Source organism: Diadema setosum, chromosome 13 (assembly GCF_964275005.1).
Source record: "Diadema setosum chromosome 13, eeDiaSeto1, whole genome shotgun sequence".
NCBI classification, from domain to species: domain Eukaryota; kingdom Metazoa; phylum Echinodermata; class Echinoidea; order Diadematoida; family Diadematidae; genus Diadema; species Diadema setosum.
The window spans coordinates 21,263,779-21,289,007 of record NC_092697.1 but is presented as its reverse complement, the minus strand read 5'-3'; the positions used below and the strand labels follow the sequence as shown (position 1 = coordinate 21,289,007).

The window sequence follows — 25,229 nt, the reverse complement described above, 5'->3', positions numbered from 1 at the left end:
ACTCGTATCGTTTTTAAATAGAGAGTGTGCAGTGATTCTGGCTGCACGTAGACCACCAGTGCAATAATACTGTACACATCGCATCTACATGGGGCGAGTGTAGTGTACACAAATGCTAACCTTTAATCAAAACGTTCAGGATAATTATTAGTACATGTAGGATTCTCTCTGAAAGCCATGCGGATATTGATGTTCAGCCTTCGACAGTGGCGTATCTGGGGGGGGGGGGGGGGCAAGGGGGGCACGTGCCCCGGGCGCCACTCCTTGAGGGCGCAAAAAAAAAAAGAAAAAAGGAAGAAGAAGAAGAAGAAAAAAAAGAAAAGAAGAAGAAGAATAATAACAAAAAAAAAAAAAAACTCACCCGGAAGGGGGGAGGGAGAATGGTGGGGGGGGGGGGGGGGGCAAAAAAACAAATCAAACAAGATAAAAAACAAAACATGGTGACGCGGACAAAATGACAATGTTTATTGTGTTCACACAAAAATTCCATGTTCTGTGAGCTGAAATGTGAGCTGCGCTCGCTCGCCAAAATTTATGTAAAAAAGAAGGTAGGAACAAAACGTGATGATGACAAAATGACAGTGTCTATTGTTTTCACACGTGTCATTTTGTATTTAGCAGGCGAAACGTTTCACAGAGCAGCGGGTGCAATTTCTTTCGTTCTGAAGCGATCGCCAATTGGATCAAAAGAAGGCGCCAACGGTTTCGAACATACGGGAGGGGGGGGGGGGGTGCGCAAAAAACCGAATTAAACAAGATAATAACAAAACGTAATGATGACGCGGAAATATACAAATTTCGGCTCACTCGCTCGTACTAATTTAGAGTATTTTTTCAAGTCCTCAGTTTTTTGGTATAAATCGTTATCTATAAGGCCGTCACTATATCTTGATTAGAATTGTAAGATTTAATAAGCAAAAAATGACAAGAGTTTCATGATTTGTAGGCTGAAATACAACATTTTTCGGCTCGCTCGCTGCGCTCGCTCGCAAAAATTTATAAAAAAAGAGAAGAAGATAAGAACAAAACGTGACGATGACGCGGACAGAATGATAATGTCTATTGTGTTCACTCGTGTCATTTTGTATTTAGCAGGAAAAATGTTACACGGAGCAGCGACTGCAATTTCATTCGTTCTGAAGCGATCGCCGATTGGATCAAAAGAGGACGCCAACGGTAAAAAAGATAAGAAAAAACGTAATGATGACGCAGAAATATACAAATTTCGGCTCACTCGCTCGTACTAATTTAGAGTATCTTTTCAAGTCCTCAGTTTGTTGGTATAAGTCGTTATCTATAACGTCGTCACTATAATTGTGAGATTTGATAAGCAAAAACTGACAAGAATTCTACGTTTTGTAAGCTGAAATACAAAAATTTTCGGCTCGCTCGCTGCACTCGCTCGCCAAAATTTATATAAAAAAAAAAATAAAAGAACAATACGTGAAGATGACGAGGACATAATTATACAAATTTCAGCTCACTCGCGCGCACTAATTTAGAGTATTTTTTAAAGTCCTCAGTTTTTTGGTATAAATCGTTATCTATAAGGCCGTCACTATATCTTGATTAGAATTGTAAGATTTGGTAAGCAAAAAATGACAAGAATTCCATGTTTTGTAAGCTGATATACAAAAATTTTCGGCTCGCTCGCTACGCTCGCTCGCCAAAATCTATCAAAATTCATTACATTTAAATCAACCTCAAAAGATCCCTTTTAAGCACTTGAAAAAGCATCATGTGGACTTTGTTTAAAGTCCCTACCGGGATGGGGTTGGGGTTGAACACTTTTTCATAAATATAGGGGCGCAATTTTCGTGCTTGCCCCGGGCGCCTTTTTCCCTAGATACGCCACTGGCCTTCGATCATAAAAATCTACACAAGTATTGATCAGTGTCCAGCCCACATGACTACCCACCTCGACCACAACAAAAGGAAAAAATGTTTTTGAAGTGCAAGAAATTACATATTTCGCCTTAGAAGACAAAGGAAATGAAATCATATTCAGCATTCAGGTTCGTTTAGCAAAGAGTGTAGGATCTTTGATTAAAGACTATCAATGTACTGTATTCCACGTTTAGTGGACTACTAATGCCCCAGTCACATACAAACACGGATGCTCAAGGATCTACACGGTGATCCGGGGAGCGTGTTTTTTTTAGACGGCACAGATTGGGGAAACTAAAAATCTATCGGGGACCCTATTCCTAAACCTAACCCTAATCCTAATCCTAACCCTAACCATCAAACCCTAACCCTAACCCCAACCCTAACCCTAACCGTAACCCTAACCATAACCAAAAACCCTAACCCAACGTTTTTCCCATAGGTTTAACACGCGCCATGCCCCAATCTGTGCCGTCTTAAAAAAAAAAAAAAAACGCGCCCGGAAGAGCGCGGCGTCTACACGGACAAACACGGCATCTACACGGATCAACTCGGCAACTACACGGATCAACACGGCAGCTACACGGCAGCTACACGGACCACCCCGGATTGCTCTGCCAACACGGCAATCCCAGGATGACGCCGGATGTTTTTGACCTCCAAAAGTTGCCGTGTTGGCCTCCCGGCGTCAACACGGATCTCTCCCCGGATCAGATCCGGGGTGGTCCGGGGTGATCCGGGATGTCTATGTGACTGGGGCATTAGTACACTCCGCAGCAACACAAGGATAGGTATAGGCCTATATATACAAAATGAAATATCAAGGAGAAGAATAAACACCATTTTAAAGAAAATAAAAGCGTTTTGCAAAATGACAGGAGAGATGGGATGAAGTACTGTCTGCTTAAAAAGGTGTAAAAAGTAACGAAGAAAAACACTAAAATTAAACATACAGTATAAAGAATGAATTTATATAACTGATTACTGCATTGGTGGTTATTTGAATGTAAAATTATATGACATTTATTATGAGACTGTTTATTAAGTCCAGACTGTGGACATTTCACAAGCTAGCTAGTGACCATTTCGTATGTTATTGCCCAGCATACTTGATCACAGTGAGCCGGGCTTTCGTATAACTAAAGTCAGATCCTCCATACTGACCATCATTCGGGACGGTCACAGCTCGTTATTCCGAAGGTTCGTTATTCCGAAGGCTCTTTAATCCGAAGATTCGTTATTCCGAAGGTTCATTGTTCCGAATTTTATTTTCAGATTAACGAATCTTCGGAATAACGAACCTTTGGAATAACGCCACAAATGTTCGGATTAACGAACATCTAGGTATAGGGAATTTGTGTGTTTCGGATTAACGACCCTTCGGAATAACGATCCTTCGGAATGGCGAACCTTCGGAATAACGAACAGCACCCATTCGGGACTATGTAGGAAAGTTTGTGACCTTGTTGACGTCTTCAGAGTTGTTATAACACCCAGTGTAAACCGTAGCTGCGTAGCTGCGTAACAGACTGGGGAGACCTTCTCCCTGGGAGAAAAACCTCCATTATGGTGATATGAAAATGGAATCATTTATTGTTCTTATAGTTTTTCCAGTCTAATTTTGCAGTTACTGCATGCAAGATTACACACAGCTCATTTTAAATTTCATGATAGTGCAACCAAAAGTACAAAGTTGACATTCATAATTGCCACTGGGCAGCCCAATATGCACAATAATAATAAATTGGCATTCAAATTCGCCATAGAGCACTGAGAAGTGCAAAAACGCCATTCGTATTGGCCATAGAGCATTGGAGTTGTTAGAGCATTCAGAATGTCAATTTCGCCTAAAGGTAGGATAAAATGGGATAAGTTCAGGGGCGGATCCAGGAATTCTGTAAAGGGGGGGGGGAGCAACTAATATTTCTGGTGCCACTTCCGGGTTTCATTTCATTTTTTTCTTTTTATTTCTTTTGTTTTTAACGAGAAATAAAGGGGGCGTGCGCTGGCTGCGCCCCCTCTGGATCCGCCACTGAAGTTGGATACTGCTTAATGGGGCAAGTGGGACACTTCAAGGAATATTTTATTGTGTACGTACGTCATACACTGTTTAGGAGAAGGCAATAGTGGAGCAAAAGTTTTGAACGAACAAACAATGTTACTGTAGAAACAAATGCCCTCAATGTGATAAAAATTAGGATCATCAGAAATCGTCAAAAATCCTGAACATCTCACAGATTCACTCCAAGATTTTGCGTCGTAGCTATTCTATGAATAACAGTGGAGAAGACAATGGTGGTGAATAGTGTCCTATTTGTTTCAAAAATCGTATTTTAGTGTCGTGAGTGAAAGATTGTGTAACAGAAGTTCAGCAATTAACGTAAGTATATTTTAGATTCCAAGAAAACACTCATGAAATAGTGCAGAGCATACCATTTTAAGAGGAATTCAAAGTTTATTTGATGAAAATCGGGTTTGGAATAGCTAAAACATTAAAAAACAAAGTAAAACAAAACGATCGTAATAATGTGGGTCCTGGCCCACACTTTATTAGGATCACTCTGTTTAAGATATTTCAGCCATTTCAAAATCAATTTTCATCAAATAAACGTTGAAATCCTCATGGAATTACATCTTCTTACATATATCACAAGAGGTTTCTCACTATCTCACCCAAAATGATAAAAACCTGAAATTAAGTCTCAACCAAAACTATACGATCCCTTTAATTTCGGGCATTTTCTCCTCAGATTAAACATTGATTGATGGCGTGTTGACAGCGACGTCGTCATTGAGATAATGTAGCTTCCTGTCAGTGCTTTGTTTTATTCAGACTCATTTTAGTCTGACTTTTTTCTTCAAAATGTTTAAGTGACAAGTTCACAGGTCCGAAATGTCCTAAATAACTTTAAATCTTGAAAAACATTATTTTCTAAATAAAGAAAATGATGATTTTGTGGACTAAATTACTCATAAAAATAGCATCCTGTTGGCCTGTGTCATGCAGGCCATGACGTGAGGGCGGCAAATTTAAGAAACGAAATAATGGACATGCAATTGAAAATTGCTTTTTTTTTTTAATGCAACTTATTCATCGTGTTTATGATGCTACTTTTTCACCGAAACTTCTTGTAGGCCATATCTATCAAAAAGGGGGAGAAACATTTCATTAATTGCTGCATTAAAACATTTCCTGTCCCACTATAACCATGGGGTTGGGGTAGATGGGATGGGTTACAGCTCGTTATTCCGAAGGTTCGTTATTCCGAAGGCTCCTTAGTCCAAAGATTCGTTATTCCGAAGGTTCGTTGTTCCGAATTTCATTTTCGGATTAACGAATCTCCGGAATAACGAACCTTCATAATAACGCCACAAAAATATTTAATGTTCGGATTAACGAACCCTTTTTCATTTTCGGATTAACGAACCTCTATAGGTATAGGGAATTTGCGAATTTCGGATTAACGAACATTCGGAATAACGAACAGCACCCGGTGGGATGCACGTAAATTGAATGGACAGTGCATGGTACAGTTAATTATATCAGTTACGCATGTTAGTACTTCCGCCTTTCTCATTTTGTGTAGAGAACCCTATGCGTATAATGCATGCTGTCCCACTTACCCCAGTATACGTCGGGGCAAGTGGGACAGTATAGTTAAAGTGTAACATCTTGAACTGATTATGAATAATATTTACTCAAAACCAAATCATAATATTTATGTTTTGTTTATGGTGAAACTGAGATGCTTGAATATTTCTTGGCGCGTTTTATTTTGTTGATGACTTGCAAATAAAAGCTAGAGTGTCCCATGCACTTAACCCCACTTTTTATGTTCATAACTATAGATAGTGTATATATTTAATCATTTAACGGTGTATTTAGGCTTACGTGTATACAGTCTTATATACATACATAATACTTATAAATTATTGTGTTGTTGTATAGGCCTATTTTACTGGTTCAAACTATGGACATTTTGCTGTTTCACTATTCATGTTAGAAATTTGTTTATTTTGATTTAAGATGTAACAATCGACGTTCTTCATTGTATTCGCGTTTACCTTATATCATAATTTCAGCACGTTTAACCACACTACCAGCTCGACATTCTCAGTGCATCAACCAGCCTAAGGGGCCTATAAGAAGTTTTCTCAGACGGAAGCCTGCGGGTGCACGTCACGAGTTCGACAACCACGAGTCATACAGCCCACGATCACGAATCATAGCCCATCTCACGAGCTTCAATACTTAGCAAATAAGGCCAAAAAAAAAAAAAAAAAAAATGAGCCCGATACTATAATAGGCAAACAAGGCCCACAATTCACAGAAGTCATACTTGGGAGGCTTGTGAAACTTCTGTTTCTGGCAAATGTGTATGTACTGTTTTTGTAATATCATAATAGGGCCTATATACACTTTGGGATTTCTTGCTCCATCGTCATCACCTCAAGTGTGTTCACTCATGCACGACCAGCACAACGACTCCCTCTTGCGTTCATGCACTGCACGTGTGATGTTTAAATATTGTAACAATATATAATGTCACATTATTTCAATGAACTGTAGGCCTATGCAATAGATTTTGCAGTTCCTCATGAATTACACAGTCCTTTTTCTCTAACTTTGTGTGCTAATCAAACCATTAAAAAAAATCCACGAGAAAAGGGTCAGAATAGGAGTGTATAATAATGTGAGGGGGGATCAGAGGATGGATGGTTAAAACAACAGCACTTATAGATATTTTATTATAGAAACAGGATGTATCACAACTCCCCCCTCCCCACAAAATGACTCTCGTGACTTTTGAAAAGTGACCATTTGTCTATGTTAATGTGTGCTCAGTCATGATGACTAAACAGATCATTCTCATTTCCATCCAAAAGTTAATAAGTATAGAAATACTCCTGCTCAAAACCTTTTTTTTTTTTTTTTTTTAGTTCAAAAGTTACCGTTAATTGACATTTTGATTATGGCTTGGGTTACCTTTTTTTGTTGCGCATTAATGGAAATATTAAATCCTGATATTGATTAATACGGCCGCTTCTAACACAGGGCCAACTAAATTACAGCTGCTCTTGAAAAAATATGACTTGCACAACTTTAATTACAGTCACCACATGTGCCAAATTTCTTCTGAATCGCGTATAACAAAAACTCCAAAATTTCAATCTTCTATATAGCTTCTTTCACGTTTAATACGCAGAACTGCAGCAATGACCAGATTGAACAGTGATGAGTCAACACTTCATGATGAGGACGATTTGATCAATGCGTGATAATTACCACCAGATCTTGTTCGCCTTGGTTTACTGTCAGCGGCGTCGATCCGTTTTCACGATTTTTTTTTTTGAAACTTGGAATATACCCTCCCCCTCTCAGGCCCTCCCACACAGAGAGATTTTGCATTTTCAGACCTGAAATTCAGTGATCTGGTGCACACTTTTGGCGATTTTTTTTTTCCCCTATCAAAAAAGTAATAAAAAGAAATATTCACAGACAAACGCGCCGGAAACAGTTGTTGTTGTTGTTGGTTTTTTTTTTTTGTTTTTTTTTTTTGTTTTTATTTTGTTTGTGTGTGTGTTTTTTTTTTTTTTTTTGGGGGGGGGGGGCAAAATCTCGACGGGGGCACATTATGTGACGCTGTGAAATCCTCGGCGAGGGAGCGAAGCGACCGAGCGGGGGTACCACACGGTATCATTTTAGGGACTTTTGTAAAAACAGAGAAGTCGCGTTTATAGAGCATTTAAAAGCAAATTTCTAGGAAATCACAAAGTGGAAAAAATTAAGTGCGAAGGACTATGATTATAACACAAGGGGGTACATTATGTGACGGTGTGAGATCCTCGGCGAGGGAGCGAAGCGACCGAGCGGGGGAGGGTGTGAGAGGGGGTATCACGGTAGGGACTTTTTGTAAAAATGGAGCATAAAAGTCGCGTTATACAGAACTTTTTAATTCAAATTTCTAGGGAATTAAACGTAGTAAAAAAATCACTGCGAAGGACTATGATCATAACTTATGAAAACTGTTCATTTTATATGTGCGGGCAGAGCGAGCGAGCCACTTTTTTGTCATTCGTCTGAAATGTATTCATTAAAAGCTTAAACGTGATCGCATTGTTCGAGCAATAAACATTATTCTTATAATTGCTAAAAAGCATATAGAAGAAAGGGAAAATGTAAGGTTTATTAATGGTATGTTTCAGGGGCACACTTGAGGACGCGAGGCTACCATCTATACACTAAATTTACTCATAGATATTATAATGTATATTAATAATATACACTGCATTATGATTTTTCGCATTTTCAGTTATAAAATTGACAACTTTTAGACGTCCCACACGACGGAGCTGTTGCATTAATTTTTGAAATTGAAATAGAACGACTTGATGCACACTTTGTGTGGAATATTCGGAAAATTGTCAATCCCCAAAGTGTGCTAGGTGCATGGAAGGGGGAGGTTGTGGGAAGGGGCCCCTCCCACGCGAGGGAGAATCTCAGAATTGAGATTCAACAATCTGTTACACAATGGGTAAAATATTTGGACAGTTTCCTTTACAAAAAAGCAAAACAATTTTGCTAATTTCTGGAATCATTGGGGGAAAAAATGACATTTGCCCCCCTTGTCCTCCGGGATTGATGCCCCTGCATACTAGGAAGTTTTTCCCCCTTTTTTAAAGGCCCTGTTTACCTTTGGGAACAGTGATTTAAAAAATGTTCTAGATATGACATTTAGTGCATATGTGTAGGTCTGTTGTACCACAAAACACCCTATCATATAAAATTTTCGCGATAAAGCCTAAAATATAAGGAGATACCTGTATTTTTCTCAGTAAACCGTAACTGTAGACGGTTTAGTCTGGAAACATTTTTATTATATCTATTGTTCACATTTTGCATATCTAACAGTACTTAACATCGATTTTACCGATTGAAATTTTTACAGTGGTTGTTTCTATCCCTATCTCACATTTTAGAACTATTTTAGAGCAATAATGCTCGGTTTTTGTTTCATCTGCAAATGGGAAATTATGCCTTTAAGTGAAGTGACAGATCTGATGGGGCCACTTTTGACAAAGCATTAGGAAATCTGCCAATCTCATATAAAAGTGTACTATAAGTCTATGGAAAAAGGACCAAACGGGAGAAATTTTGCATTTTCAGAATTGAAATTCAGCAATCTGGTGCACACTTTGGGTCAAAATATTTGGACAGTTTTCTATCAAAAAAAAAAAAAAAAAACAGCAAAAAAAATCTGATCTCTGGAATTATGGGGGGGGGGGCAAAATGATATCTTTGCCCCCCCCCCCCTCCAATATTTTCGGGGGGGGGGGGGGGCAACTGCCCCTCACATCAAACTAAACCTAAAACTCTATCACAACCCTGACCCTATAACCTTAGGTCCTTGGAGAAAAAGAACAGAGCAATGGTCGCAGGAGCAAATGTGTCACTGGAAATAAGATGAAATAGATGAATGCATGAATGAATGAATGAATGAATGAATGAATGAATGAATGAATGAATGAATGAATGAATGAATGAATGAATGAATGAATGAATGAATGAATCTTGTCTTGCTTCAGAGAAGACGAAATGAGATTTCGCCGTCTCGTCTTCTTGGGTCAGAGAATTAAAGGCGCGACAAGGCGTCGACACCTCGACTGCGTTCCATTTGGACCGAGAAGGCATGCAAAGGCGAGATCCGAGATCTCGGCATCTCTTTGTTTAAAGAAATACTTGGGAAATGTCCATTACTTTCTCTTTCAAACGTAGTTAGATTACATTTATGCAACAAATGGAGGAGCTTTATAAGATCTCGTATCTCGACGTATTGGGTCTGAGAAGGTGAGATCCAAGATCTCAACTTTTTTAACCTCTATTATTATATTACTATGATGTCCAAGAAGGAGAAAAGGCGAGATGAATCCCGTCAACTCGACATCTTATGAGGGATCGTGTATACTTTTGGTTGAGATGTAACTTCTCTTTTCTAACAGTTTTGGTGAGATAATGAAAAAAAAAATCTTACGAAATATGAAAGAGCATGTAATTCCGAAGAGGAATTCAACGTTTGTTTGATGAAAATTGGTTATGAAATGGCCGAGATATCCAAACAGAGCAATCCCAATGAAAGGTGGGACCCACCTTTTATTACGATCACTTCGTTTTACTTTCTTTTTTTTTTTTTTTGGGGGGGGGGGGGGGGAGATGTCTCAGCCATTCCAAAACCAATTTTCATCAAATAAACTTTGAATTCTTCTTAGAATGGTATGCTCTGTATTGTTTCAAGAGGTTTCTGGGTATCTCGCAAAAAGTTAAAAGCCCAATCTTAATCTCCACCAAGTACGATTATATAACTCTTTAAGCATCAGTGAACACCAAAAGACGAACCTTAAGATTCTAACATCCTCTCGTCATTTTAACTTCTTGTATATCCGAGGAAGCGAGAGGAGCCTCGAGATCTCATGTTGGGTCTGAGAAGGCGAGATACGAGCGCCGGGGTATCGCCATCTCGAGCTCTTGGGATTGAGGAGAGATCATGAGATGTCGTCACGATTTGAACTTTGAACTTTTATTTGTTTTCCTTTTTTCTACATTAAAACACAATTATAAGAAGACGAGGAGACCTTTTGCAAGCATGCCCCATAAGGGAGGGTAAGGGGATATTCCCCCCCCCCCCCCACACACACACACTCAAGGGAGATTTTGCATTTCAGACCTGACATTCAGCGATCTGGTGCTTACTTTAGGTGATTTTTTTTTTCCCCTCAAAACATTAAGAAAAATACATATCCACAGAGTTGGCTCAGTCGGTAGCGCGCCTGCCTTCACGCGGCCCGGGTTCGAACCAAAGATAAGCGTCTTTGGTTCGAACCCGAGTCTGGACTGAGCAATGTTGTGTGTAAGCATACCGTCCCCCCTCTAGTAAGAGGCATAACACTCTGTTCCTCGGATAGGACATAAAATGGAGGTCCCGTGTATGAGAAAGATCCCGCTTCATTCATTCATCGCAAAGAGCGGTGAAGTGGTCCCACCTCTCATCCAACTGGACCCCATGGAAGACCAGCTTAACGTATCTAGCTGAATATGGGCTATCCAGCCATCTCTCAGATGGAAAATGAACAAACAAACAAACAAAACAGAACTGTGAATGACTAAATCACTGTGTATCAGCTCTATCTCTTGTTCAGCTTATGCGTCATCACTGCCTATATATTGTGTATGGGGAAGTTGACGGAGGGGGTGGTCCCCCTCCCACACGAGGGAGCTTTTTATCTTTAGAATTTAATAGACCGATCTGATGCGCACTAATTTTGGGGAATATTTGGAAAAATGTTCAATCCCCAAAGTGCACCAAGTATGTAGGGGGAATTGAGCAAGGGGCTGGGTTGGCCCGGGGGGCTGGGATGCCCCCTCCCATTCGAGGAAGCTTTTTCCTTTTTAGAATATTGAAATTTAACTACTATATAGTTGGTGGAATATCTGGAATTTAGTTTTTATAGTGGTCTGTCATCAATGGAGGGAGACCAAGAGCGGGGGAAGGATACTGTATAGGAGGTTTATCTTTCTCCCACAATAGGAAGCTTTTGCTTTTTATGACTGCAGTACAACGATCTGGTGCACACTTAAGGTGGAATAAGGCTGTTGGAAAATTGTCAGTCCCAAAGGTAGCTAAAGGTGTTCCATTATATAGCCACACATGGAGGGAAGGCGAATATAACGGGGGAGGCGTGTGGTCCAAGGGATGTCCCCTAACAATGCGCCCCTCCCATACGAGGGAGCTTTTGCATTTTAAGAATTGAAATGAAAACATGTTAAAGGGACTGTACAGTACTGGTTGAAGTGGGGATTCATGTTTTGAACATTCCTAAGTGAGATGAGAACCCATTATGAAATATGAAAGAGGATGTAATTTTAAGGAGGATTCAATGTTTATTTGATGAAAATTGGCTTTCAAATGGCTGAGATATTAAAAAAAATTGATAATAATAAAAGGCGACAGGCCACGACTTTTATTAGGATCTCTTTGTTTCACCTTGTTTTTGGATATCTCAGCCATTTCAAACCGATTTTCATCAAATAAACTTTTGATACCCCTTAGAATTGCATGCTCTTTGACATCTCATTGAGTGGTTTCTGAATATCTCGCAAAAAGTTAAAAGCTAAATCCTCACCTCAACAAGAACTGTACACACCCTTTAATGTTTGCATCGTTCGTTGTGCTAATCTTGTTAGCATGTATCACTCATCCTCTGAGACGCGATACAAAAGCAGCAAATCCCCTACACTTGTATCTCGTGCTAGCTATTCCACTATATACGAAAACACTGATCTATGGCAAAAAGTTTTTTTTTTTACCCTATCCAAGCCACAAAGTGTGAGTACCTGAGTTATTATTATTATCATTATTCATTCGACCAGGTAAAGAATATAGGATACATATCACAATAGGATACATATAGGATACATATCACATACATATCACAATACAGAGAAAATTAAAAAGAATACAGTTAGTTAATTTACCCGTAGGCCTATAGTTGTTTTCCAACAAGATGAACTACAAATGTATATACCAAAACATGAGCGTACCACTTAAACACGACACATAGGCCTATTCCAGTAAAAGGCCTATATATTTTTCCAATTTTTCACCCGTAAACCATACAATTATGACTTGTGTCTTCTTTGAATACCAAGGAGACCTTTGCAAAATTTCAAATAGAAAGTTTCAATCTGGGTTATCTTCTCAAATCCCCATACCTCATATCCATAGTATAGGCAATATCTGATCAAACAATAATCTTATTGAAGTTCTAAACTTCCAAGTGGTAGACATAAAGACTCTGATTTCATGACTACAAAGAAAGCCCTATAGCCCAACCAGACGCCGTCATCGCGACAACTATAGTTATGTGTACAGCGACAGGGCTGTGGCATAGAAAGCCCTGGAAGAATGACTGACCTGTTAAGCAATAGCTCTTTTAAATACATAAATAATTAAAATACATGTATATCGTTCGATAGGTAAAGTCGTATTGTATTAACTCATCACTACTAAACACACACGGGCCACACACACTATGGCACGTGAAAAAAAAAATCACACTTTTTGTTTCAGAACTAAACAATTCAAAACATGACGGTACTCGACCTTGAAAGATCAGGGGGGTGTTTCATCAACGTTTATCGGCGCCGACAACTTGAATCACCATAGTAACAGTCAGTGACCAGAGCATCTCAGCCAATCAAAACCAAGGATTTTGCTGAAATTGGTCAGCGCCGACAGTTGTCGGCACTGACAAGCGTTGATGAAACACCCCCCAGAGCACTGCTCACAACCTACAACAAAGCAAAACTGTATAAAAGTATAAACTACTGCATGTTAATGTACACAATTTAGTACGATTTCGCTGGCACAAGAGGTCTCCCTTTCGTTGTTTTCTTTTTTTTTTCTCGCAAAAAGCGAGATTCTAAAAGTGTCGTCTCGATCCAACGATACTGTGTCCTCCATATTGGCTGCTTTCCTCACACGCGCGCTTTGAATGAAGAAGAACTATACGCAGTTTACAGTAGTACAGACGGGTAGAACGCGGAATTGTTATCTGTAAGCTGTACTAAATAGTAAACGAAACCTCAACCTCATCAAAGCTTTGCTTTTGGTCACCAAGAGTTATAGCCACCATTTTAAACTGAGTCGTCTATTTCGCAGTGGCAGCATCACAAGAGTGCCACGACTTTGATGTGGATTGATTCGAAAGGTAATTACGTGATGTTTCTCGTGGTTGTAACGATATGGGTTTGTGAATTTTCGCGGGACCTACGCATCCTATGACATGTTGTGCTGTGGTGTGTTGCCTCGCGTGCTTGCAATGCAATGGGTGATTGGCAATGCAAGCAAAAGAGACGGTCAGACTTGGCAGTCAGTGCCAGTGCAGTGCTAATTGTTACTAGAGTCTACTAGTAATTAACGTTTGTGATGTCGTAAGTGGTCATTGACTTATGTATTAATAGTGTTAATAGTATCAACCAATATTTCCGTCTAACTTTAAAATAGCCGTGAGGCGTACTGTACAAGCAAGTAACTACAGTCTGTAACATAGAATCTTTACGAGCACGAGTAAGACAACAATCAATGGAAGGTGGAACTAACTGGAAGGTTAAATAGTATAATGTATATCATCCACTGCCACTGCACTGTCAGTGTCATGACTGGCATGGCACCGAGTACTGTACAAAACACGTTCTGTAACTTCTGGACTTCCTTTAAATTATACTTAATACTGCTGAACTGAGCTGAGCTGAGAAGCACCGCACATCCATCTTGATATTCTTGGTAGTGTACCATCATCAACACCATAGATCTAGTGCGGCAAGGTTAAGGGTCTGGGTGAGGAGGCTATTTGCCCTTACTCAAGTTACTGGCCTTGGACGGACGTCTAGAGTAACTGCGGCAGTAAGCGGCCGTGCAGCCGTTCGCGGCAGGTACAACATACACGGTAATATACCGCTAAACACAGCATTGCACTGTTACATGCACACTACACATATTCTGTATACTAACACACTAGCAATCAACAAAAACCAACCGATAAAATGGGCACGATCTCTGACGAAAGTGAAATTTTCTTACCTAAATGACAACATATCGCATCCAAAATAAAGATTTCGGTACTTCTTAACATAACAATTAAGAAATAATGGTCCAAGAAACTTGATTTTTTGTCTTTTTCCCGATGCTCATGGATTTTAAAAACGTATCCTCACATGAAATAGAACTTTCGCGAGCCGATGTGGGCCGCCATTTTTGCTCGTAAAGTGGACGTTACCATCGAAAAATTCAGAAAAACATGAGAAAGACATCAACAACACCGCCAGAATTGCGATCTTGTTTGCGGCCAATGCATGTGCGCCCGCTATTTTCACGTGCTTTCGCAATGGGTATTGGCGCTTACGCAATGTTCGCGAGACATGTGAAGGCGTTCAGCTAAAGATCGCGGAGCACGCGCGTATTGCATAGGGATTGTACATCGTGCCGCACGTAGAAATACTACGCCGCATATCGCCCTTATCGGCGAAAATTGTGCCGGGTTTTGCCCTGGTAAATCATGAAAACTGCGTTGGTCAATGGTAAATTTCTTTTATTGAAAACAATTGCGTTAATGAATAATCTTGTCTATGATATATGAAATGGTTGAAAATAATTTGCTTGATTTGTTTACAAGTTGGAAAAACCCTTAACAATGCTTAAACTGCCGCAAACGGGATATTTTACTCTAGTCATGTTGGTAAGCCATTAACTATACACAGCCCAGTCGCTGTACATGGTATGTCGCGACAGGGCTGTACGAGCGCGACCACCAGCCACTAGGAGAGCGACGTAATCGTATCACGATAGCTTTGAATTTTGATACTTAACATCATTTTTGTCACCTCAAACTCATCAAGTATACTCTTCAATATTTACTCTACATCTGATGCTATCAGTATTCAAATGTACGCAATGAAACTTACCGAAATTGCCCAGTCGCTGTACATGGTACGCGCGACGTACCATGTACAGCGACTGGGCTGTGTATAGTTAGGCCTGGCGTGAAAGATTGTGTACCGTGTGGACATGCTGGATATGATGATCAATTTCAGTAAGTTTCGTTGCGTACATTTGAATACTGAGAGTATCAGATGTAGAGTAAATATTGAAGAGTATACTCGATGAGTTTGAGGTGACAAAAATGATGTTAAGTATCAAAATTCAAAGCTATCGTGATACGATTACGTCGCTCTCCTAGTGGTTGGTGGTCGCGCTCGTACAGCCCTGTCGCGACGTACCATGTACAGCGACTGGGCTGTGTATAGTTACTATTTAGCAAGTGGTAGTGATAACATTGCTATTCATTCATTAGGGCCTAGATCTACATATAGAAAAGATCTACGATTCGAATTAGCATGATGATTAGAAAGACTCGACACGACAGACAGAGGCCGAGGTCAGGTCTTAACTAAGATATAGTAGAAGTCTACTAGATCTAGAACTACACTCATCGACCACCTATTTTTAGATCGACCACCCTCATGCAATGGCTTTCTCACAAAATCAACAGTATGTGTGGGATGGGGCGCAAGTAAACTGCGAAACACAGAATGCAATGTGAAGTGTTCAGGCTGTGTCGGGAAGGATATTGAGTCATGGTATGGGGGAGTATCGCAATTAAATGCCAACTTAATTACTCGAAATTTCTTCAATTTGTATAGACTTTATTTGGTCCAATTGTTGATAACACTTGCTGTGGAACGTTTTGCTCCTCTAGTACGTAGTTCCTTTCTGAAAATATTAGAGACTTTAAATGATCTGGTCAAGAGGAATCTGTGAGAATGACAACTGCTCAGTTCGACGGGATTTGAAACCTGTGCGCATTCACTAACCAGAGTTCAATGTAGCTTTTTCACAAGACCTTCTCGCTGTATTGCGTTGCTTTCTGGGCAAATGAAGAAGCGATACATAGTATCCCAGCTGTCCCTGAGCACAACAGCGTGAAAGTGAAAGGGCCTTGTCCAAAGGTGAAAACATTGCGCCTTTCATGCATATTCATATCGCCAGTGCGCTATGTGCCTTCACAAAGGTTGTTTAAAAAAACGAAGGAACGGGGAGAATGGAGATGGACTCCTAGAAAAATGTCTTTTCAAGAGCGAAGGATCAGTTTCAAAGTGTGCAAGTGAACGGCAAGTATGAATTAGATAAGAGACTTATGTAGAGTATAAAAGCCTTTTGCTGGTGAAATACGTACTGTAACTAATTTGGGTTTGTCTTCCAATGTTGAGTGACAGCACTCTTTCAACTCGGGGCGCTCCCACAGCATAAGGAGCGCCCTGGGGTTAGGGCGCAATATGCTGGAACACTCGAACATGAATACAGATCAAGAGAAATTAGGGGGATACAGGTAAATAAGCTCAGGATCCCCCAGAAACAGGAGGAAAAGTGAATTGAAGAGAATCTGCATTAGTATTGAAATGTTCACGTAATTATTGTTAAAGCCCCTGTCACACTTTGTCAGATAGGCCCACCGTAAAAGAAAGGGGCAAGATTTTGCCCATTCGTTGTTTAAATTCTCAATCCAGTGGACAAAGTGTACATTTTCCGTTTTAGAGGAGCGTACGTACACGGTCTAGCCACCGAACAAAACGCACCTTGGGCGATTGTGTACAGGACAGTGGAACGCGCGCAAACGCATGAGAAACAAATAATTGTAAGAACCGCATGCCCAGAGGACAGAATGCATGAGGAACAAATGGGTGACGCATTTTAACGGATATCAACGGATGTCAAAAATCAACATTCGTTTTTAATGCGCTTGCCATATCCAGCAAAGTGTGACAGGGGCATAACACATTTTCTCATTCACTGGATTGCATGCTTTTCAATGGGAAAACAGGTGGTCGATTAAAATGATGAGCTTGCGCCGGTGTACAGTAAAAAATGTCACTTATGTTTGACGCCGATAATTCCGCATGTATCATACGAGTCAACAATCTGAGCCCGGGATACGAATCTGCGGTATTTTGTGCCTTGAGTGGAATGAAATTAAAGGACAAGTTCACCTTCATTAACATAAGGATTGAGAGAATGTAGCAATATTAGTAGAACACATCATTGAAAGTTTGAGGAAAATCGGACAATCCATTCAAAAGTTATGAATTTTTGAAGTTTTTGTGCAGTCACCGCTGGATGAAAAGACTACTGCAGTGTATGATGTCACATGCGTACAACAATATAGGAAAATATAAAGAGAATTTCACAAAATTTCATTGTTTGAAAAAAGTACACATTCCCTTGACTCGTTACTGACATATGTTATGGGTAATATTACTCCCATTTCCTTTAGAAAGAGGCAAGTCAAGTGCTCTTTTATTATGCGAAAAAAAAGTGAAAATATGTTGAATTTTCTTTACATTTTCTTTATACTGTTGTACTCATATGACATCACGAGCCTTCTCCTCATCCAGTGGTTCCAACACAAAAGTTTTAAAGATTCATAACTTTTGCATCGATTGTCCAATTTTCCTCAAACTTTCACGGATGTGTTTTGCTAAGGCCAAAAAAAAAAAAAAATTGTTGCATTGGCGTAACCCGCCCGACCCTAAAAATTCCGCCGACCCTATGTTTTTTTATTATTTTTTTTTGCTATCGATATCAAGTATCTTCTTGACTGCGATCGTGATCGCAAAAAACCCGGAAGTGGAAACGGCTCTGGGGATATCGGATGTACGAGGGAGAGATCCACAGAACTCTTACACTGTGTAAGAGTTCTGTGGAGAGATCTCGCTAGCGCCTCGCATAGCCTAGCGCCTCGCTTGATCAGTAGGTCATCTGTTTCCAACACGGACGCGTACTCAAGATTTATACAGTGTATACTTAGCATTCAGACTGCAATGTATTGTGCACAGTTTTGCCATAGGTTTCTTGTGTGGAGAACTTACACGAATCTGTATATGTGGGACTGTAATAGAGATCGCCGTGTGCGATGAAAAGATCGTACATATGGGTCAATTTGCATCTATCTTATCTAAGTCAAAATAGTAAAATATGAAGTGAAAACATTCAGGATAGAGATTTCAACATCTTTAAATTCTGTGAAGGGGTATAATTCGAGTAATATCGGCCTCATAAATGATTTGTAGAATAGATGAACACAGCACATACGGTGCAGCAGTTGTAACTGTTTACTGAGCACGAGTTATACACGTAAAATGCAGGTAGCAAAAAAAAAAATCCGCCCGACCGACCCTATTTGAAAATATTATGTTACGCCAATGCAACAATTTTTTTTTTTTTTTTTTGGCCTAATATTGCTGCATTCTCTTAATCCTTATGTTAATGAAGGTGAACTTGTCCTTTAAGGTGAAACTGAGGGATATTTTCTAAGATACAAGTATTAAAATCTAAAAGTGATCAATGAGTAGTACATGTAGGTCAAACTATACTATGAGTACGAATTTATAAACTGTTTAATGTAAGACATGTTACAACTTCTTGTTCTTTCCTAATATTCCATTTTCCCAAATCTATTGAAATTATTGGATCTAGACTGTAGTTCTTGGGTGAATCTACCAGAATTTGATTATTTGACTTTTCTGCAATATTTTTATAACTCATCGGTACCCGCACCTTCTGCACCAAGGTTCGCCTTCCCATGCCAAGGTTCAACCGTGTGCAAAAGCACACATAGACAGTTCTAAAAACTTCTAGATTTTTACATGTAGCAGGTGGTCAAATTTTGGACGGGGTGGTCATCGAATCTACAAATCATGGGCGACTTGTGTTATGTCAAATTATATCAAACTTCAAAGTGTATGCAACCACACGCATGTGTCTTTACCATCCAGCCACATGAGTGTGGTTGTAGACATGGCCCGAGTCACGAGATACAGGCACACTCATGTGTATTGTACATATCCATACACATGGAGAAGCTTGATATCGCGTATGGGGTGTAGCCACCACGTCAACTTACCAGGTATTCTTCTTTTGTTGACTTCCTCCAGTCCTGGAGAACTGCATTTGATTCGCAGAAAGAAATTTTAGCGATACACTAATCATCATATACTAATGTGGTCAGGAGTCGAGCCAGAGACAGCGTACAAGAACCAACAGAGTAAACAAAGGCAAAGAGTAGAAAAGATAAGAAAGACAGGGGTTTGATCGTGCAGCAGTATGCAATGTACAAGTGTATTGCCCGCAAAGCGATGAAGTATAATAGATTCTAACCTCATGTAATATTTTATCATAGATGTTCTACCTTCTAAGTTCTAGACATCTTTATTTTCCTACATGTACATTTTTTTCCCATTCTTATTTTCTTTATTTCATAAGATGAATTTAGAATCAACCAAAGTTACAATTGATTGGGCCGGGCCGGGCTGGGCCGGGGACAACTCCACAATGGCATCTTGGGATGTAACAAGACCAGGGCTTGGCATATCATACAATTTTGTACATGCTGTACATATATACATGTATGCGAACTAGCTAAACATTCACTCTTACAGTAGCAAGCAGCGCTCGGAGCCTTGTGCCCAGCACCACTACAACACGTGCATATTCTCTGACTAAGTGCCGCATAGGGTACACAAAAGCAGTCGGTGCATGTGGCTGTGCTGCTGGCCGGCCTGGAATGGGAGGATCTTCTTCTATAAAACTTACGATTGAAACAGATGAATGTTTGTGACAAGACCAACAAAACAAAATGAGGAGAAAAGACGAGCAGAGAATACAGAATTGTGTTCATATCTAAGATTTACCAGTTATGAGCTGCTTCCCCAGTGATTTTTTATAACATTGTTGTTTACAAAAGCAGTAAAAAAAAAAAAATTGCTTGGACAGTCAATTCGCTCTTCTTGGCCTTCCGCTTCCTGTCTGAGAGATGACATTATTCCTTTTTAGCCCAGGTGGCTGTAACGAATCTTTACTTTTTGTCTTTTTCTGTTTAGTATCTGTGCAACTTCTCTAATGCTTTTACCTGCCTGTCATAGTTCAATTACCCTAGGCTTTCTTCCCGAAGCAGATGCATTTTCCCTTTGTTTCTTGCCATTTTGACAACCAGCAGATCAACACTGAAAATTCCATTCTTTCAAGAACAACCTCAGTTGTAGTCCATACAAAACCGACCTCTGTAAATCCATGAACCCTCCCCCGGTTCTGCCGGCCCTGCAGTATGCACACGTGTGGCTGTATCCAGTGACCTGTGGCTGTACCATGGCTACACCCACACTTGTGTGGCTGGATGGTAAAGACACACGTGTGGTTGTATACGCTGCCTTTTGTAACTTATTGGCACCTGCCCCAAAGTTTAACCTCCTGTGCTTAAGGTTTGACTGTGCGCAAAAGCACATAGGTTTTTACATGTAGCAGGCGGTCAAACTTTTGACGGCATTGTAGTCGAATCATGGGCGACTTGCGTTGTTTTAAATATATCAAAGTGATCAGACTTCTTTTATCTCAATTTTGATTTTGTTCTACATCATAAAAGGCAATCCAACAAAGTAATTATGGCTATGATAACCAACCAGAATCCTGTCAACGCAATCAGAATTCGGTCAGGCGATGTGCAGCGTCCAGTGTCAATGCGCATGCAAGGCTGCTGAAAAATGCGCTGCGCCATACCTTTTTGGTGCAAGGTCGCATTGCTCGGGGATGTTGTGCCGCCCATTGGTGACTGAATTCTTGCCTGATGCATTTAGTCACTGTATCAGCATGTATGGAGATGTTGTTTTTCTTTTGCATTTTTGCCAGCACCATCACACTCTGAGCTTGCAATAAGGAGAAAATCTTGCAAGAGAATGGCATATTGCTTTAAGTGCTTTTTACATGACTCTGATTCTCTAAACTGGGCTTGATTCTCTCTTGCTTTGGAAAGGTTGTGCTGATTTTGCATTTTTGACAGCAAAATATGAGATTTTTGATGGATTTTCGGAGGTGACTAAGGGACTTCCTCTTATGAACGACAGTGCCAGTATTTGAAATGATGTGATTCGCGTGTGTTGTGATAATAGAATTTGCTGGCTTGTGAGTAGTGATAAGTGACTGTATTGTGGTACATTGTAGGTGCCCGAATACTGGTAAGCTTACCGCACAGAGACTGGGTAAATTTTCTTGGCTCTAGTCAATGCTATGTCTACTAATGCATCATAAAGAGCCCTAGATCTAGTCTAGCTAGACCATTCTTCATCAATAGTGATCAGGTAGTGTCTACTACGTTTCGTACGTACACGGTAGATACATCTTGACTAGATTTCTAGGCTATATCCTAGATTTGTAGTTTCCAGACATCTAGTATCTAGACTTGTACCGGTAGTACGAGTTGGATAGGATCTTACATGATAGTTCTTCTTCTTGTCCTATTAGCCGGGTTCACACGTACACCAATTAGCGGGATACAAATCTCGAGATTTGCATCGCGATCGTCATCCCGAGTTTTTTGCACGTGTGGACAGAAAAAACCCGAAAATTAGCGGGATAAGCATCGCGATGCTAATCCCAAGAAATCTTGCGCTGGTTCCTCAATTAGCGGGATAATTGGCGCCGCGCTGGTACGTGTGAACGGTCGGGATTAGAATCTCGAGTTTTTACATCCCATCATGCAATACGCACATCACAACAGCGAGGCCTCTGCGAAGAGGTCCTTCACCTCTGGAGTACAACAACAGCACGCGAACCACACCACTGACGCGTAAAAGACAATGGACAAAGGTAAGTGCGCGCAGGCAGTGATAGAGAAGGGCGCTGTGTGACCCAGTTTGCAGGCTTTGCTGTTATCTCTATCGGCAATTAGCGGGATAATTTGGTACGTGTGGACGCTCGCAAAAAAACTCGGGATGAGCATCGCGATCGTCATCCCGCTAATGTGTACGTGTGAACCCGGCTATTAACACCTTGGCTTGGAGTTGCTCAGCAAAATGTAACAAGTTCTACTTTGTAAGTCTTTCTATCTACTTATTTATGTGTCAGTGACTATCCTGCTTTCTTCTAGGGTGTCTGGAATGTTTTTGTAATTTTTGAAATTCCTTGAAAAGTAGATTGTGAACTATTTTAAATATGAAAGAGAATTACATAATTAAGACATGTTTCAAATTTCATGGCAAAATAATGTGTCTGTGTCAAGAAGTTTACCTGTCAAATCACAGTACTATTATACAACCTTTTTTGACAAAGTATGCACAAAAAAATGTCCAAATCATGTTTGCAGACAACACTGAAAAGTTGCATACGCTTGCAGGTCTCCAGTGATCAGATAATGAGCGTACTGCGGTTAGGAAATATGCGTAACAAGTGCAGAAGCCACTCCCCTGCTGTGTCGTCACACTGCATGTGATCTGTGCGTGCATTAGCCTTTTGTCAAGGCCCTCTCGCTGTATAGTGAAGAGAGCCCAGCTGAGTGGGGTTGCGCGAGGGCCTTTTGAGATCTGCTTCGCATCCTTTTGTTAGCCCTTTGAATTACCGACTTTTGCTCCCCGATTTCAGGAGCAAAAGTCGACCAATTAGCGTGTCTGTCTGCTCAAACCCGATTTGAATGGAGCGAATGCACGCCGCAGACCTCACAGAACTCTACACACACAGAGTGTGTAGAGTTCTGTGGCAGACCTCTGCGGGTGGTCAGTGATGCATGCGAACAGGCGTGACAACACCAAGACTGAGGATTTGGGGAGCGCGCCATTCCATTGGTTGACCGGAACCCGATAAAATGAGTATTCAGAAGGGTTCACGTGTCATGAATAATAATCTGTGAAGCAGATCTCAAAAGGCCCTCGCGCTGGTGCGCTCGGCTGGGCTCGCTTCGCTTGCCCATTTACAGCGAGAGGGCCTTGACAAAAGGCTATGCGTGCATAAGTGATCGCATGGTGACTTGCTACCCTTCCACACAGGCATTTGTGTACATTTGCAGTCCCACGCATGCTGCATGCCCTCGTTCTATTACGAGTTTGACCACCACAACACCAACATTGCAAGCGTGAGATCGAGAGCATGCATGCTGATATATAGATCGGATATCAATACCATGTGTTCCTGTTGTATGCTGTCATAGGGTCTGCTATACGTGGTGCTGTATGTACTCAAAGTACAAGGAAGCAGTAAAGCAAGCCGTCCACAATTCAACCACCTGCTACATGTAGAAACCTATGCCTTTGCGCACCGTCAAATTTTGGCCAGGGAGGTAGAACCTTGGTACAGGTTTTTTTGTTTTTTTTTTACTGAATGTACTTCAGAGAATATACACACACTTCAGTGTGCACGTGTTCACATTTACGTGCTGTTCATATCCTGCATAAATAGCCAAAGTCCCCACGATAAATTGCACAATGTATCAAGACGCCATCATTGCTTAAATGCGTAAATGTGATTGCTCTTTGGCCTTATCAATCACAAATCAGTTATTCCCCAATCAGTTGTTATGCAGCTGTTGATATCAAATCAATCTTTATTATAAAACAAAGATGATTAAAATAGAAGGGAGTATAGAATATTGTTTGTAAACAAAGTTGTCTTCAAAGAATAAAGATTTAGGAAATTTTCCTAGCTTTGCAAGTCAGTGTGTGATGTAGATTTCACATTACATGTTGACGTGGCTGCAGCGATAGCAAGCCTACAGCGGTAGACATGTGTGCTTGGATACAGTCTAGTCACATGCGTGTGGCTGTATCAAGCCACTTGGGCCGTGAATACAACCACATGCATGTGTCTGGATGGTAAAGACACACACATGTGGCTGTATACACTGCCCAACCCCCCCCCCCCCCAAAAAAAAAAAAAAAAGAAAAAAAAAGAAAAAAAAATGTATACAGCTACATGCCTGTGATTGTATCCATCATGGCCGAAGTAGGAGCCACACGTGTGTGACTAGATTGTACAAAGTTTACAACAGAGGAGACTAGGCTGGATATGGCTAAAGCCACATAAACATGCAATGAACATCACACAATGTGTACCTGGTACGTTGCACCTTGTGAAACAATGAAACTAACCTAATTTTTCACACCCTCTTGCAGGGTGCTATGTAACTTTTCACATTTTTCAAATTCTTTTCAAATTGTTGCAGAACACTTTGGGCTTCTTTATAGTTGGCTTAGTGGGTTTGTAAGGGAGAAAAGTGAAAAAAGGCTTGCTTCAAAACTTTTTGCTTGCCCAATTTGGCCAAGCATCCCCCAAAATAGAATTTTTAAAAGATCTTCCTTTTCAAGCATCCCAAAAATAGAATCTTTAAAAGATCTTCTATTGAAGATCAAAGAATGCTATGAGTAAATAAATTAGTGAGTGTACCGTTCAGGTTTGTTGGGGTAATGGCAAATCAAGGGGTGACCCCCATTGTGCCAGTGCCACATTTTCCCAATGCTTATTTCCTTAAAAATACATGGTTAGATTTTAACTGTAAGGGGAGAAGAATCTCCAGAACAAAAACGACTGAGTAAATTCTGTAAGTGAAGACATTGGTGAGTGTACATGTATAACAATCATGTATCAACATAATTATATTCTTAGAAAACTTGCCAAAATTTTAAACATCAATTGTAAATTGCAGGTATGATGCCATAGAGATCAAAATGCAAATTCCTATTAACAGCCTAGGAATGGCATTGTGCTTTCAGGCTGTCTGTCTGTCTGTCTGTCTATAGCTGTACTTGGTACTTACCGTGCCTTTCTTTTTACAGCAATAAGTTCAGGGCAACATCGCATGAGGTATCTGTACATGTACTTTATAAGATGAAAAAATGAACAAGTTGACTTGGTATAAAGTTTTGATGACATTTGGTTAAAATCACTGATTTTAAAGATAAATCCCTTCCAACA

General features: G+C 40.3%; 1 protein-coding gene across 4 annotated transcripts in view; it reads left to right on the top strand.

The window, feature by feature from the left end:
- The first annotated feature begins 13,472 nt into the window (after positions 1–13,472).
- LOC140237194 (uncharacterized) overlaps positions 13,473–25,229 on the top strand; it is a 39,106-nt gene continuing 27,349 nt past the window's right edge. For all 4 annotated transcript variants that reach the window (XM_072317134.1, XM_072317133.1, XM_072317135.1 and 1 more), the window contains exon 1: positions 13,473–13,653. The gene's annotated coding sequence lies outside the window, so the exon portion shown is untranslated. The remainder of the gene's footprint in view (positions 13,654–25,229) is intronic.